This window comes from Antechinus flavipes, chromosome 3 (assembly GCF_016432865.1).
Source record: "Antechinus flavipes isolate AdamAnt ecotype Samford, QLD, Australia chromosome 3, AdamAnt_v2, whole genome shotgun sequence".
NCBI classification, from domain to species: domain Eukaryota; kingdom Metazoa; phylum Chordata; class Mammalia; order Dasyuromorphia; family Dasyuridae; genus Antechinus; species Antechinus flavipes.
In genome coordinates this window covers 7,928,317-7,941,412 of record NC_067400.1, presented here as the reverse complement: position 1 = coordinate 7,941,412, position 13,096 = coordinate 7,928,317, and the positions used below count along the sequence as shown (strand labels likewise).

Here is a 13,096-nt window from a genome sequence, read left to right as displayed (position 1 = left end):
TAAAACCTTTCATTCCCAATTTTTTCCCTCCCTTCCCCTCATCCCCTCCCTTGGGATCATTTTAGAAGCACTTTTCTCCCCCATTGGGATGCAAGCTTCTTGAGAGTAGGAATTGTTTCATTCCTTGTGTACATCTCCCCTTGTGGCCAGTACGGTATCAGGCACACAGTAAGTGCTCAATAAACGCACATCTATCAGTTTGACCAGGGTCCTCATTTAGAGGCGATAGATTCTAGCTTTTAAGCTGCGGTGAATCTCAGAGATGGTTTCCCTCATTAGGCAGAGAAGGAGCTGATGTCCAGGGTGGTTAAGAAGCCTTGCCCACAGTCACACAGCGAGTATATGATGGACTGAATTTGAAGCCCTAAATCCCAGTCTCTTCTGGGAGAAGATAATGACTAGAGGAGAAGCGATGGGCTAAGAGAGGAGAGTTTGTGGGGTTTTTTTGTCTTCCGATTTTTCCCTTTGTTCTGTTTCTTCTTTCACAATATGACTATTGTGGGAATATGTTTAACAAAATTGCAATAACCTACACATAGGTTATAACCTATCTCTACGGGTCAGGAACGAGCGGTCTGCCTCTGATACTTCCTACTTAACATCCCTGGGACCCAATTTCCTCCTATATCAAAGGAGGAGTTCGGCTGATTCTTGCTCGATTCCATGGCTTGGTCAGGGAGAATGGCAGCATCCCTCAGAAGGACCTGGGGCACAGCCCGGCGAGCTTCAGCTTGGGAGCTGGAAAACCTGACTTCCAGCTCTGGCTTTTAAGAAGAAATTATAACTGGGCTGTGCGAGCTGTGACTTCCCCTTCCTTATTAGTTCAGTTTCTTTTTTGTGAAGCAAGAGGGTTGGACTGGGAGATGGCTAAGCCCTCACCCAGCCCTGATATTCTGTGCTTCTTATCCCCAGCTTCAAGAAGCTGACTCCGGGTTCTGGTGGAAGGAAGAGAAAGGATGCTGATTTTGGCGTCACTCATTGAAAGCCACCTTTTGTAAATTGGGAAACAACTGTCCATGGCTTCCAGTCACATGCATTTAACATGGCGTCCTCCCCCCTCAAGGGCTTGAGTGTGCATTGCCCTAGGAAGGGATATTAGCCATAAGTTTTTGACAATATGTCTGAAATTGGACTTGATGGCTCAGTTCTGTGACCCTGGGCAAGTGACAGCCATTCTGAGCTTGTTTTATCCATCAGAAATGGGATGGGATTAGATTAGGGATTCTCTGAGGTCCTTTCCTATCTATGATCCCAGATATTAAAGATTTTGGCTAGAAGGGACCTTACAGCACATTTACTAATCTCACTTTTAAAAAAATCTATTTATTGCAAACTTAATAAGCACTTATGAACATTTCAAAATATAAAAAAAGATGTTGGGCAAGTGACTCCATGAAACAGAAGTTCTGATGTAGTCAGTTTTCCACTATCTTTGTTTTAGGGAGATTTTTACCAGGGGGTAGGGATAATTCAAATTCAGCCTTCTGTTTTCAGTACTGATCTGCTTATTCTCAACTCCCTTCTGAACAGCCCTCGTCTCTTCTTTATTTTTGAAAAATACCTTTTTAAAATTATTTTAAAACTTTTTTTGTTTTTAAATTTTGAGTTCTAAATTCTCTCCCTTCTTTCCTCTCTTTCTCCCATCCATTAAGAAAACAAACAATCTTATATCAATTATACAGGTGGAATTACACAAAATTTATTTTCATATTAACATTATTTAAACAAAAAAACCCCAAGGAAAATAAAGAGAATAGGAAAGTTATATTTCAATTTGTACTCAGAGTTTGCCAGTTACTTCTCTGAAGGTGGATGACATTTTTCATTATGAGTCCTTTGGAAATGTCTTGTATCATCGTATTGATCAGAGTAGCCAATTCTTTCACAGATGATCATCGTTACAGTATTGCTGTTACTGTGCTCACTGATCTCTCGGTTCTCTTCATTTAACTGTACATCAGTTCACATAGGTTTTGCCATTTTTTGGTGTGTAATTTATTTATTTGTAAAGTATTTTCTTTTTTCCAATTACACATAGTTTTCACCATTCGTTTTTTAATAAGGTTTTGAGTTCCAAATTTTTCTCCTTCCCTTCCTCCATTCCTCTGTCCCCCTCCCAAACAAATCAAGCAATTTGATATAGATTAAAAATGTGCAATTTTGTTAAACATATTCCCACAATAGTCATGTTGTGAAAGAAGAAACAGAACAAAGGGAAAGATCACAACACACACAAACACACACACATACACACACACAAACACAAAGCAATAAAAAGTGAAAATAGTAAGCTTTGATCTGCATTTAGACTCCATTAAAAATATGTGGATAGCATTTTCCAATATGAGTCTTTTGGAACTGTCTTGGATCATTTTATTGCTGTTTTAGCCTGGTGGATTCTTTCCATTTTGATTTGACGTTCTGAATCTTAAGATATCAGGGCTGTTTTCCTTGATAATTCCTTAAAATATGATATCTAAGCTCTTTCTTTGACCATGGCTTTCAGTTAGTCCAATATTTTTAAAATTATCTCTCCTGGATCTGTTTTCCAGGACAGTTGTTTTTCTGACAAAATAGTTCACATTTTCTCCTATATTGTCATTCTTTTGATGTCTTTTTGAAGATGTCTCATGTAGTCATTAGCTTCTACTTGTCCAGAAATAATTTTTAAGGAATAAATTTCTCGAGTGAAATTTGGTATCTCTTTTTCCACCTAGAAAATTCTTCTTTTGTTCTTTAGTGAATTTTTGAACTTCCTTTTCCATTGGATCTATTTTGTTTTTAAGGAGTTGTTTTCTTCAGTGAATTTTTGAACTTCTTTTACTATTAAGCCAATTCTGTTTTTTAAGGTGTTATTTTTTTCAGTTCTTTTTGTGCTTGTGCTTCTTTTTAGCAAGTTAATTACTTTTTCAAAATTTTCTGATGTTGCTTATTTCTTTTCCCAATTTTCCCTTTACCACTCATCTCTTTCTTTTACTCTTTCAGGAATTCTTGTTGGGCTTTGATCTAATTGACATTTTTTTCTTTGAGGCTTTTTTTTTTTGGTAACTTTTCACATTTTTGTCTTCTTCTGAGTTTATATCTAGGTCTTGAAAGTTCTTTTTAGCTCTGTATCCCATGGACACATTTGAATTTCATCTGGGCCACAGACATTTTGCGAGCACCTAACTCAAAGCTCCAAGAGTATATGAAATCTCCCCTTGGGCCAGACTGTGTCCCATTAGAAAAGTGTGTAGCTTAAATTTTCCATCCTGGAGTTAGTATAGCTGTAATAGGCTAAGTTTCTGCAAAGCTGATATTTGACTCCCTGAGTCTTCTGGTTTAGGTCATGTTTTTGCCATTTGAATTCAATAAGTCTTTGCTAGATGATGAGGAGCAAAAGTCAGCACGCCAACTTTGGAGTAGTCAGAGCACTGGATTCAAATCCCACGTCTTCTTCTTACTAGTTTGTAACCTTATAGTTCACTTATCTTTTTTGTACCTCTATTTCCTCATTTGTAAAATGAATCAGAGGGACTGGACCTTCAGACCTTCTTTGAGTCCTAAATATGTGATTTTCTGAAGTAACTCTCTGAGCCAGACACTGTACCAGGCAGGGATACAGACAAAAAAGAAAAGTTTTCCACTGAGTTGATTACGTTCTACTGGGGGGAAGGAGTGGAGGGGCCCCGGGGGCTGACAGCAATATGTTGATCCCCAATATGGACAAAGTCATTCAGGAGGAGCAGAATAGTAATAACTGGGAGGGTCAAGACAATTTTCCAGCAGGGGCGGTACTTGAACTGAGACGCCAATCTCTAGGATTTAAAGAGGTGGTGGTGAGGAGGGTCAGATTTGGCAAAGGCAAGGGAGGAGATAACATATGGCGAGAACAGCAAATGGGCATGACTCCTAGAGCTCCCAAAGGGGGCATAGTGAAAAGTCATTCTGGAATAAGTTAAGCCAGGTTTGGAAGGATGCTGAAAGCCAAATGGAAACATTTGCTCTTTATCCTGATGGCTAAAAGGACCTCTTGAAGGTTCTGGAGGGAGGTGCTTCTGGAAAGTCACTTTGGCAGCTCTGAATCTGGAGAGGGCAGTCAAACCTGGTAGGAATGACTATGTCAGGTGAGGAATACTGAGTAGAAGATGAATTGGAGAGGGTGGGGGTAGCCTGGAAGCAGGAGACCTGGAGAGAAGCTTGTTCCACATGGAAATATCAACTTCCTCTGTCTCACTTTCCTCCCTGGCTAAGTCAGATTGTTTCCTCTTTCCCCACTCACAGGATGGTTTTATAGAAAACACTTTGCGTCCAGAGGTAGCAAGTGCTGTGATCCTGATAATTGGATGGCAGTATCATGTTTCTAAATAAAATGAACTTTTTGTTTCCCCTTGAGCTGTGAATGACTGTTATATTTACAGGAAGCCTCTCTCTCTGTCTCTCTGTCTCTTTCTCTCTCTGTCTCTCTCTGTCTCTCTCTCTTTTTCTCTCTGTCTCTCTCTCTCTCCCCCTACCCCTCTCTCTGTTTCTGTCTCTGTCTCTGTCTCTCTCTGTCTCTGTGTCTCTCTCTCTGTATCTCTCTCTCTCCACCTCTAATCCTTCCCTCTGTTTTAAATGCCTCCTTCTCTTCCCCTAATCTCTTCCTGCCCAAATTCCCAGTGAGGAAGCACCCAGAGATTATGGGACTGATTCAGAGTCATATAGTAAAGAGTTGGTGAATGACCTGGATCCTGCAGTGGCTCCAGCCCAGTTAGTTCAGCTCCTTCTCTGGACTATTGAGACTGAGAATCCCTCTTCTTATCCTCCTCTCTGAGTCTAACAATGAATGGAACCTTTGGAGGAGTCCAGGTCGGGGCAGATCATGGAGAACGGGCTGCCAGCCATTTGGGACACAGTAGTGCTTCTTCCCAGGGAAAACTCTTGTGACTGATGAGAAAATTTGACTTTCCGCAGGGCTTGAAGAGAATTCTCAGGTGCCATTTGGTGCGAGAGACCCGGAGGAAGCTCACAGAGGTCAGCTGCTCTTCCACCCAGATTTTCCTTTATTGGGCCGCCTTCTTTGATCAGAGACATCACCGGTACGTACCAACCCCCTGTTAGTTTTTTACTCTTGTGGGGCCCTGGGGGGAATCTTGGGTACTAGGAGATTTTCCTTGGGAGCTGACTAGCCCAGGAGGCGTGCTGAGATGGCAGATGCATTTTCTATTGTGGAGATAGGAAATATCTCGAGTTCAAGTACCGCCTTTGCTGGACAGGAAATATTCCTACTTCAAAATGTCTCCTTCCTTCCCTGCTAAATAACTTCCGACCATACTCTTTGTGGATTCTCCTACTGAGACTCATCACCAGATCTGGGAGCCTTAATTTCTGGAGTCCCCCCACTCCGAAAAACATTTTAGGCCTGGTACCTAAAATCTGGGATCTCCAGCTTTCTTCCAAAGTTCACATCCTCGAACTCTATTTGACTCAAGTGTTCATTTGTTTAATTGTAAATCTGCTAGAATGTGGAATTGTATATAGAGCTGGTTTAGTAACTCATATTTAGTAACTTATAAATGAAAGATAAACTGAGACTATTAGTCTTAGCCCCCCCCCCTCTCTCTCTCTCTCTTTTTCTCTCTCTCTCTCTCTTTCTATGTATATATATATATGTAGGCGGTTACCTAAATGCTTTGAACAGTTCCAGTGGAGACTGTGGGGGGAGAGCGCTTGGCTATCCCGCCGTTTCTCGGCTAGGTTTCCGTAGCCCTTCTTATTTCGTTGTCTGGCAATGACCTCATCGCTTGCTGTGTTTATAAAGGAATGTACAGTTGTGGCCAGAACCCCCCACCCGCTAAGGAGGTGGGAGACCGGCCCTGAAAAGGAGCCCTGGTCTGGATCCCGTGGCTTGCACCGGGTCGCAGGCCCGCAGCCGTGCATCTACCCAGTGGCCCTCCCCCCTTTGTCCTCTCAGCTGCTTTGGAATTTTGAGAAAGAACCTCTTTTATCCTATGGGGAAATGTCCGAGGAGTTTCCTTTTCGCTCAGTAGTCCTGGGACGGAAGCTCGGAGGCTTGCCTGCCTTCCTGGGCTAATGGTGCAGCAGTGAGGGAGTTTGGATTGAGATCTCTAGCTTTGAACCCCTGACCCTCAGGGTCACTAGGTTCTGGGAATGCTGGACGGTCAGTGGGACCCGAATCCCTTGGGAAATAGCCTTGCTGTGTTTTGAGTTTTGGAGTGATAGCAGAGTTGGGGAAAACCATAGTGGCTCTTGGGTGGGAAGTGAGGATGATCACCAAGTCACTGGAAATACATAAGAGATAGCATAGTAAAGTCAGAGGACCAAGGTTCAAATCCTGCCTCTGACACTTAATCTACCTAAATGATTTAGAGAAGCATTTCTGGGTTTCAGTTTCTCCTGTAAAAAGAGGGGGTTGCAGTCACTGGCCCCTCAGGTCCCTATGAACTCCATCAAGGATACCGATGACGATTCCTAATGTTGATGTCAAATACGAGAGAGAACTCAAGGAACTCCATGTGCTTCTCTGCTGCCCGCGAGGCTGCTGGGAGCTGCCTTCCCCCTGCGCACTAATAAAGTGCACATGTTTCTGGGGTGTCGTCATCGCCTTTTTTCCTAGTTATTCTGGCTGCTGTGATTACCTTTTGTGATTTGGCAGATGTTGGGGCCTTTATTCAGGTCCCGAGTCCTGGCAGTTGGACTACACTTGATTAATGACAAACACCTTTTCTTCTTTTCCCCCTTTCCTGGGTCTGCTCCATCACTTAGGCCTTTTGGCTGTCAAATGTGTTCTTCCACTTCTTCACCTTCCAACCCAAAGGGGAAAAACAAGCAGCCAGAGAGAATGAACCACAGTGATCATGTATCCCAACTTTCTCGCTTTTTAATTGAGGAAACAGGTCCCAGAGAGATCGTCTCACCATATTACTAATATTTTTGAATGACAAAGGACTTTTTCACTTCTTTGCAAACAGTCCTTTCTGGCAGTGTCCAAGTACGAACATACATATTTCTAGCACAGATATCTTGCATTAGTCAAAATAAATGTAAAATTCTAAGCCTGGGACCAAAATATTAATTTTTTATACCAAACTGGAGGAGTCTAGAAAATAGTTGGTGTGAACATAGTGTAAACATTTAGTGGACAACAAAGTCAGTGTGAGATCTACAAGTAGCATTTCTATTTGTCCCCTCAATAGGTACTTTATTTTTCCCAATACATGTAAAGGTAGATTCCAAAATTCATTTTTGTAAGATTTTGTGTTCCATAGGGATAGCTAGATGGTGCAATCTATACGAGTGCTGGCCCTTGAGTCAGAAGGATCTGAGTTCAAACCCAGCCTCAGATACTTAATACTTCTTAGCTGTGTGAACCTGGGCAAGTCACTTAACCCCAATTATTTCAGCCAAAAAATGTGTATATATATATATATATATATATATATATATATACACATATATATATGTAAGATTTTGTGTTCCAAATTTTTTCTCTCCTTCTTCCCTAAGACAATAGATAATCTGATATGGGTTATATATGTGCAATCCTTTTAAATATATTCCCATACTTTTCATGTTATACAAGGAAAATCAAACTAAAAAGGCAGGGGGGGGGGAATAACATAAGAAAGAAAGAAAAAAACAAATTTTTTCATTTGTTTTTTTCTTTCTTTCTTATGGAGAAAATTTTTTTTAATTTTCTTAAGGAGAAAATAGTGTGCTTCGATCTACATTCTGTCTCCATAGTTCTCACTCTGGATGTGGATGACATTTTCCAACCCAAATCTGTTGGTCTTATCTTGGATCACCGTATTGCTGGAAAGAGCTAATTCTATCTTGGTTGATCATCATACAATCTTGCTGTTACTATGTACACTGTTCTCTTGGTTCTGCTCACTTTACTCCGCAGCAGTTCATGTAACTTTCTAGGCTTTTCTGAAATCAATCTGTCCATCATTTCTTGTTGAATAGTAATATTCCATTACTTTCATATACAATAACTTATCCAGCCCTTCCCCAATTTATGGGCATTTTCCAACTCTTTGCTACCACAAAAAGAGCTGCTACAAACATTTTTGCACATGTGGGCCCTTTTCCCTCTTTTATGATCTCTTTGAACTATAAGTATCATTGCAAAAATAAAAGAGAAAATAATCTTGGGCTGAATTAATCAATGGGTATCCATTTAAAAAGACATAGTGTCCTTCATAAGAGAATAAGAATAAGAGCTATTTCCTGTTCTGATCTGACCTTTGGGGTCTTGTATTTAATTCTGGGTATTACTATTTGGACACTGCTAAGCTAGAGATGATCTATTAGAGGGTGACGAGTAGTTTGAAGGGACTTCAGGTTTTTGCTACATGAAGATCAATTAAAGAAATGATGGATATTTAGAAGAAGAGAATGTGATGACTGGACCTCAAATCTTTGAAAGCCAATTCTCACAGTAGATGCTTAATGAATGCATGTTCATTTCCCCCCGACTTGGTCCTAGAAGCTGAAATTTGGACCAATGAGCAGAAATTGTAGGGAGTCAGATTTTTGACTTGATGTGAGGAAAACTACCAGCAAACTGCACCATTCATGGCTAACTTTTGGGAAGGAGCGACCAAAAGAGCTTGTCCAATGAAGGATGTTTATTTCAGAGGAGGCCTGCTTTAGGATTCTGGATTCTTTACCTTTGAACTACCTTGGTCCCCAGTGATTGATGAGTCTTTTGTTAGAATGTGAGCACCTTTGAGCAAAGATTTGAAAATTCATTCCTTTGGGTACAATGAGAAAATTCATTGGGTACACAGTAGGTACTTAATAAGTCCTTGCTGTTTGGTTATTTCTGCCTCCTGCTTCATATGTGGCCATACCAATTGACATCTGATTTATCCTATTCTCCTGTTGTTTCGGCTTATGATTACTCGTCTCCCCAGTCAGAGCTCAGCTTGTTGAGTTTGGAGATGAGATTCATTTGACCTGCTTAGTGATTGGACACTCTGGGCACATAGTTGTAATTCTACCAGTGTATACTAATTGTTGGGTTGCTAGGGATGGATGAATGAACACTCCATTGTTTGGACTGACCTAGATTGTGGGGATCCTTGTAGGAGAAATGTGTGTGTGTGTGTGTGTGTGTGTGTGTGTGTGTGTGTGTGTGTGTGTAGTGGGGAGTGTAATGGACCATGGTATTTTTGTACCAAGTGCTCTGAGCTTCAGAGATCATTACAGTAACTTAAGGAAATCTGTCACGGGGCACTTGGGATTTTCGGGAACATGGTCTTTAATGATCTGGGAGACAAGTCTAGCTCAGGGTCCTTCTTCTCTAATGATTTCCTTCCTGAATGTGAAAGGCTACACTTTCTTCAACTTTATTTTGTCATCCGGAAAAATGGAGTCAATTGCTCTGCCAAAGGACCATTCATGACAGTCCGCCATCATACATGCCTTTATTTCCTCAACCCCTTCTGTCTCCTCGCCCTTTGTAGTCCAACAGTCACCTCTCATTGCAAAACACAATTTTTTTTAACTTTTCCATTTTGCATTTTGCCCTCTACCCTGCTACTCATGCTGCTTGAGAACCCTCCCACCTTTCTGTCTCCCGTGAATTGAAGCCCTCCTTTGGGTGCTGTTTCTTTTAATTACATGAGTTCCTTGAGAGCAGGTTCTGTCTCAATTTTCTTTTAGCATCTCCTGTGCTTGGTACCCACTGCTCTACCAAGTGTACCCCCTAACTGCCAATGGAAGTCAGTAGCTTTCTTCAACTGAGCCACGAAGAATGGAAGATGATAGAATTACCAAAAGTCATCTGCCTAGGAGAGGGTACCGCAAAACCATTGCTGCTCTGTCTTATTTCTCTGCCTCTCTTGTCTGACTTGTCTCAAACTTATAAATCTGCTGTCACCTTCAATCCCTTCCATCTGATTCCCCTTCCCCCATCTTGTACTTGTTAAACTGATCTCTTGCACCCAATGGCAGGACTCTCTATTGAGTCTATTTATCTCTATTGAGTTTCTCTCTTTATTTCCACTGAGTCAGTCCTTAGTGGGCCAAGATCACCACTGCTGGCTGTCGAGATCTCATTAGAGTGAGCAGATCTGTCTAGGGCACGGCCTGCCCGCAGCTCTGTTTGGGTCCCGTATGCTTTCATCCAATTTAGTGCTAAAAATGTTGAGGAAAATGTGTCCAAGTACCGTATTGTGTTATGAAAGCGCCTGGTCCACAAGAGCCCCAGGAGCCTCTTTTGGGCTTTCAGAATTGTGTCTCTCTCATGAAAAAGAGCCTGGTCCACAAGAGCCCCAGGAGCCTCTTTTGGGCCTTCAGAATTGTGTCTCTCTCATGAAAAAGAGCCTGGTCCACAAGAGCCCCAGGAGCCTCTTTTGGGCCTTCAGAATTGTGTCTCTCTCATGAAAAAGAGCCTGGTCCACAAGAGCCCCAGGAGCCTTTTGGGCCTTCAGAATTGTGTCTCTCTCATGAAAAAGAGCCTGGTCCACAAGAGCCCCAGGAGCCTCTTTTGGGCCTTCAGAATTGTGTCCGTCTCTCATGGCTTCGGCATCCATTGGGTTATCTGTGTCTATGACTGGTTATTTTCCCAGAGGGGAAGGAGAGAAAGGAGAGGGTCCTGCTAGGGTCCCAAAGCAGAATGGCCTTCCTTCCCACACATAAGGTTCCTCCTCCCCGGAGATCTTCACCATCAAAGGCCGCCTCTGCTGCGGAGCAAGCGCTTTCAACTGCTCTGAAACCGGTACTCCTCCTCAGTGTTTTTCCTGTTGCACGAGCCTGGCGCCGTGGACCCGAATGTGCTTGTTAGCTCGTCTGACCACTATCGGGTCATGGCAATGCTACTTTTTTGGTTAAAAAAAAACAAAAAACAAAAAATAAACCTAAAATGAGGTTTGATTCATCTCTCTAGATATTGATATTTGAGAAATGTACAAGAGTGTCACAGAGAGTGATGGTAAAGTGAATGGAGCACGTGACCCACGGGAGGGGGATGGGTAGATTGGATCTGTTCAGAGTCTTTTCTTCCCCCGTGGCGCGGTATTTAATAAGCGCCTACTGTGTGCCAGGCCGGGGGGGGTACAGAGACAAAAATAAAATGCCCCCTGCTTTTGAGTCATTTCTATTCTTCGCAGAGAGTCTGGCAAGTAGTTTTAGAAGCGAGGCAATTTGTGATTTTATTGGTCCGGGGAGGTCCTGAGGAGGGACTCCCTCCTTCCGGGAGACCGGCAGCAGCTTGGAGCTTCTCAAGTTGCCTATAGAAGCATATCTGAATAATTTACCAAATAAATAAATCTAGCACTTAGCAGAGTTCCTGGAAAATAGTAGGTGCTTAATAAATATTTATTGATTGATAACTACAGGGTATTTTGGGGTGGAGGGGGAGGGGAGGTGCTAACAGCTGGGGGCAGGGAGCCACAGGGTTTGAGCCGAGCTCTGAAGGATGCTCTAGATGCTAAGAGGCAGAGGTGAAGGGAGAGGGCATTGGAGGTGGAGGGAAGGAGAGGGCGTTCCTGGGCCTTGAGTGGTCCCGGGGCCACCCGGTCAGAACTGGGCCTCCCTGTTCCCCGGGACCGAGGTCCGCTCCCATTCAGAGCTGATGTTCTACCTGGCCCCGAGATCCTTGAGACTCTGTGCCCTGAGTGCCCACCCAGGAGGGAGCAAGGTGGCTCCCCTGCTGGGACCCTGAGCACCAGTGGGTCAGGAGGAGTGGGGCCTCCTGCTCTGAGCCCAGCCGCTCCCTGACTTCCACACCTGCTCTCTGCCGCCGCAGCCGCGCCCTTAGGTGTGTCCCCAGCCCAGCGGGAGGGAGTCGTCATGAATCCCGGCCCCGTGGGGCCCTTTGCCACCCGATGGTATCTGCCCCCTTCGCCTACCAGGAACCGGAGGGCATCCGGAGCAGAGTCCGGCCCGGGCATCTCTGGGGGTTAATCATTGACAAGGAGCCCCGGAGTCGCTCCTACAGAGGCCCGGCCTGCCAGAGAGCCGGAGAAGGCTGACTTTTTGGACATCCTCCTTAGCCTGTTTCTCCATATTTGGAAATGTTTACCCATCGCCCTGATCTATTGGGAGGGGAGGGGAGGGGAGGCGACTCCGGGGTGGGAAGGAGCAGGATTTGAATTCCTGTTTCCAGAAAAGAGCCTTTTCCCCTCCCCCTTTCCCCTTGCTTTGGAGGCCAAGCCCCGGCCCCCTCCTGCAGGACCTCCTTCCAGTTGAGGAAGAAGGGCGTGTGCGAGAGAGCTTCAGGGAGCGAGGGAGCACGCCGGGGAGAGCCGCCTCAGAGTGAGTACACACGTGTGTGAGCGGGCGGGGGGCCCAGAGGCTGCGCGGGGGGCTGCCGGGAAGGGGCCAGGACACCTCCGTCTGCATGGGTGGGGGGTCTGCTGGGGCCTGAGCTGGGGGGGATGTGTGATAGTGGGAGTGTGTGTGTATGTGTGTGTGTGTGTGAGAAAATTGTGTGCATCTGAGAAGCGTGGAGTATATGTGTGTGAAAGTGTGTGGTGTGTGTGTGAGAGAGTATGTGATTGTGTATGTGTGTGGGAGTGGGAGTGTGTATGAATGGAAGTGTGAGAGTGTGTGAGACTGGGAGTAGGAGTGTGTGATTGTCTATGTGTGTGAGTGTGATATGTGTGTGTGGGAGTGGGAGTGCGATGTGTATGTATGAGAGTGGGAGTGTGTGTAACTGTATATGTGTGGGAGTGGGAGTGTGTGATTGTATATATGTGAATGGGAGTGTGTGTGAGAGAAGTGTGTATGTGAGTGGGAGTGTGTGTTTGTGTGTGTGAGAAAATTGTGTGTATATCTCTGAGAAGTGTGAAGTGTGTGTGTATGAATGGGAGTGTGATTGTGTATGTGTGTGAATGTGAGGGAGAAAAGTGTGTGTGCATCTCTGAGAAGTGTGGAACGCATGTGTGTGTGTGATACATGTGTGTGTGATATGTGTGTGAGTGGGGAGTGTGTGTGTGATTGTATGTGTTTGTGTGGGGGGAGAGAATTGTGTGTGCATCTCTGAGAAGTGTGGAACACGTGTGTGTGTGTGATATGTGTGAGTGGGAGTGTGTGTGATTGTGTATGTGTGTGTTTGTGTGGGGGGGAGAGAATTGTGTGTGCATCTGAGAAGTGTGGAGTGTAT

General features: G+C 44.1%; 1 protein-coding gene across 3 annotated transcripts in view; it reads left to right on the top strand.

The window, feature by feature from the left end:
* LPP (LIM domain containing preferred translocation partner in lipoma) overlaps positions 1 to 13,096 on the top strand; it is a 634,535-nt gene that overhangs the window by 48,322 nt on the left and 573,117 nt on the right. For 2 of the 3 annotated variants that reach the window (XM_051991658.1, XM_051991659.1), the window contains exon 2: positions 4,933 to 5,057. The gene's annotated coding sequence lies outside the window, so the exon portion shown is untranslated. Of the gene's footprint in view, positions 1 to 4,932; positions 5,058 to 9,138; positions 12,247 to 13,096 lie in introns of those variants that run through there. The other variant, XM_051991660.1, reaches the window with a different exon arrangement.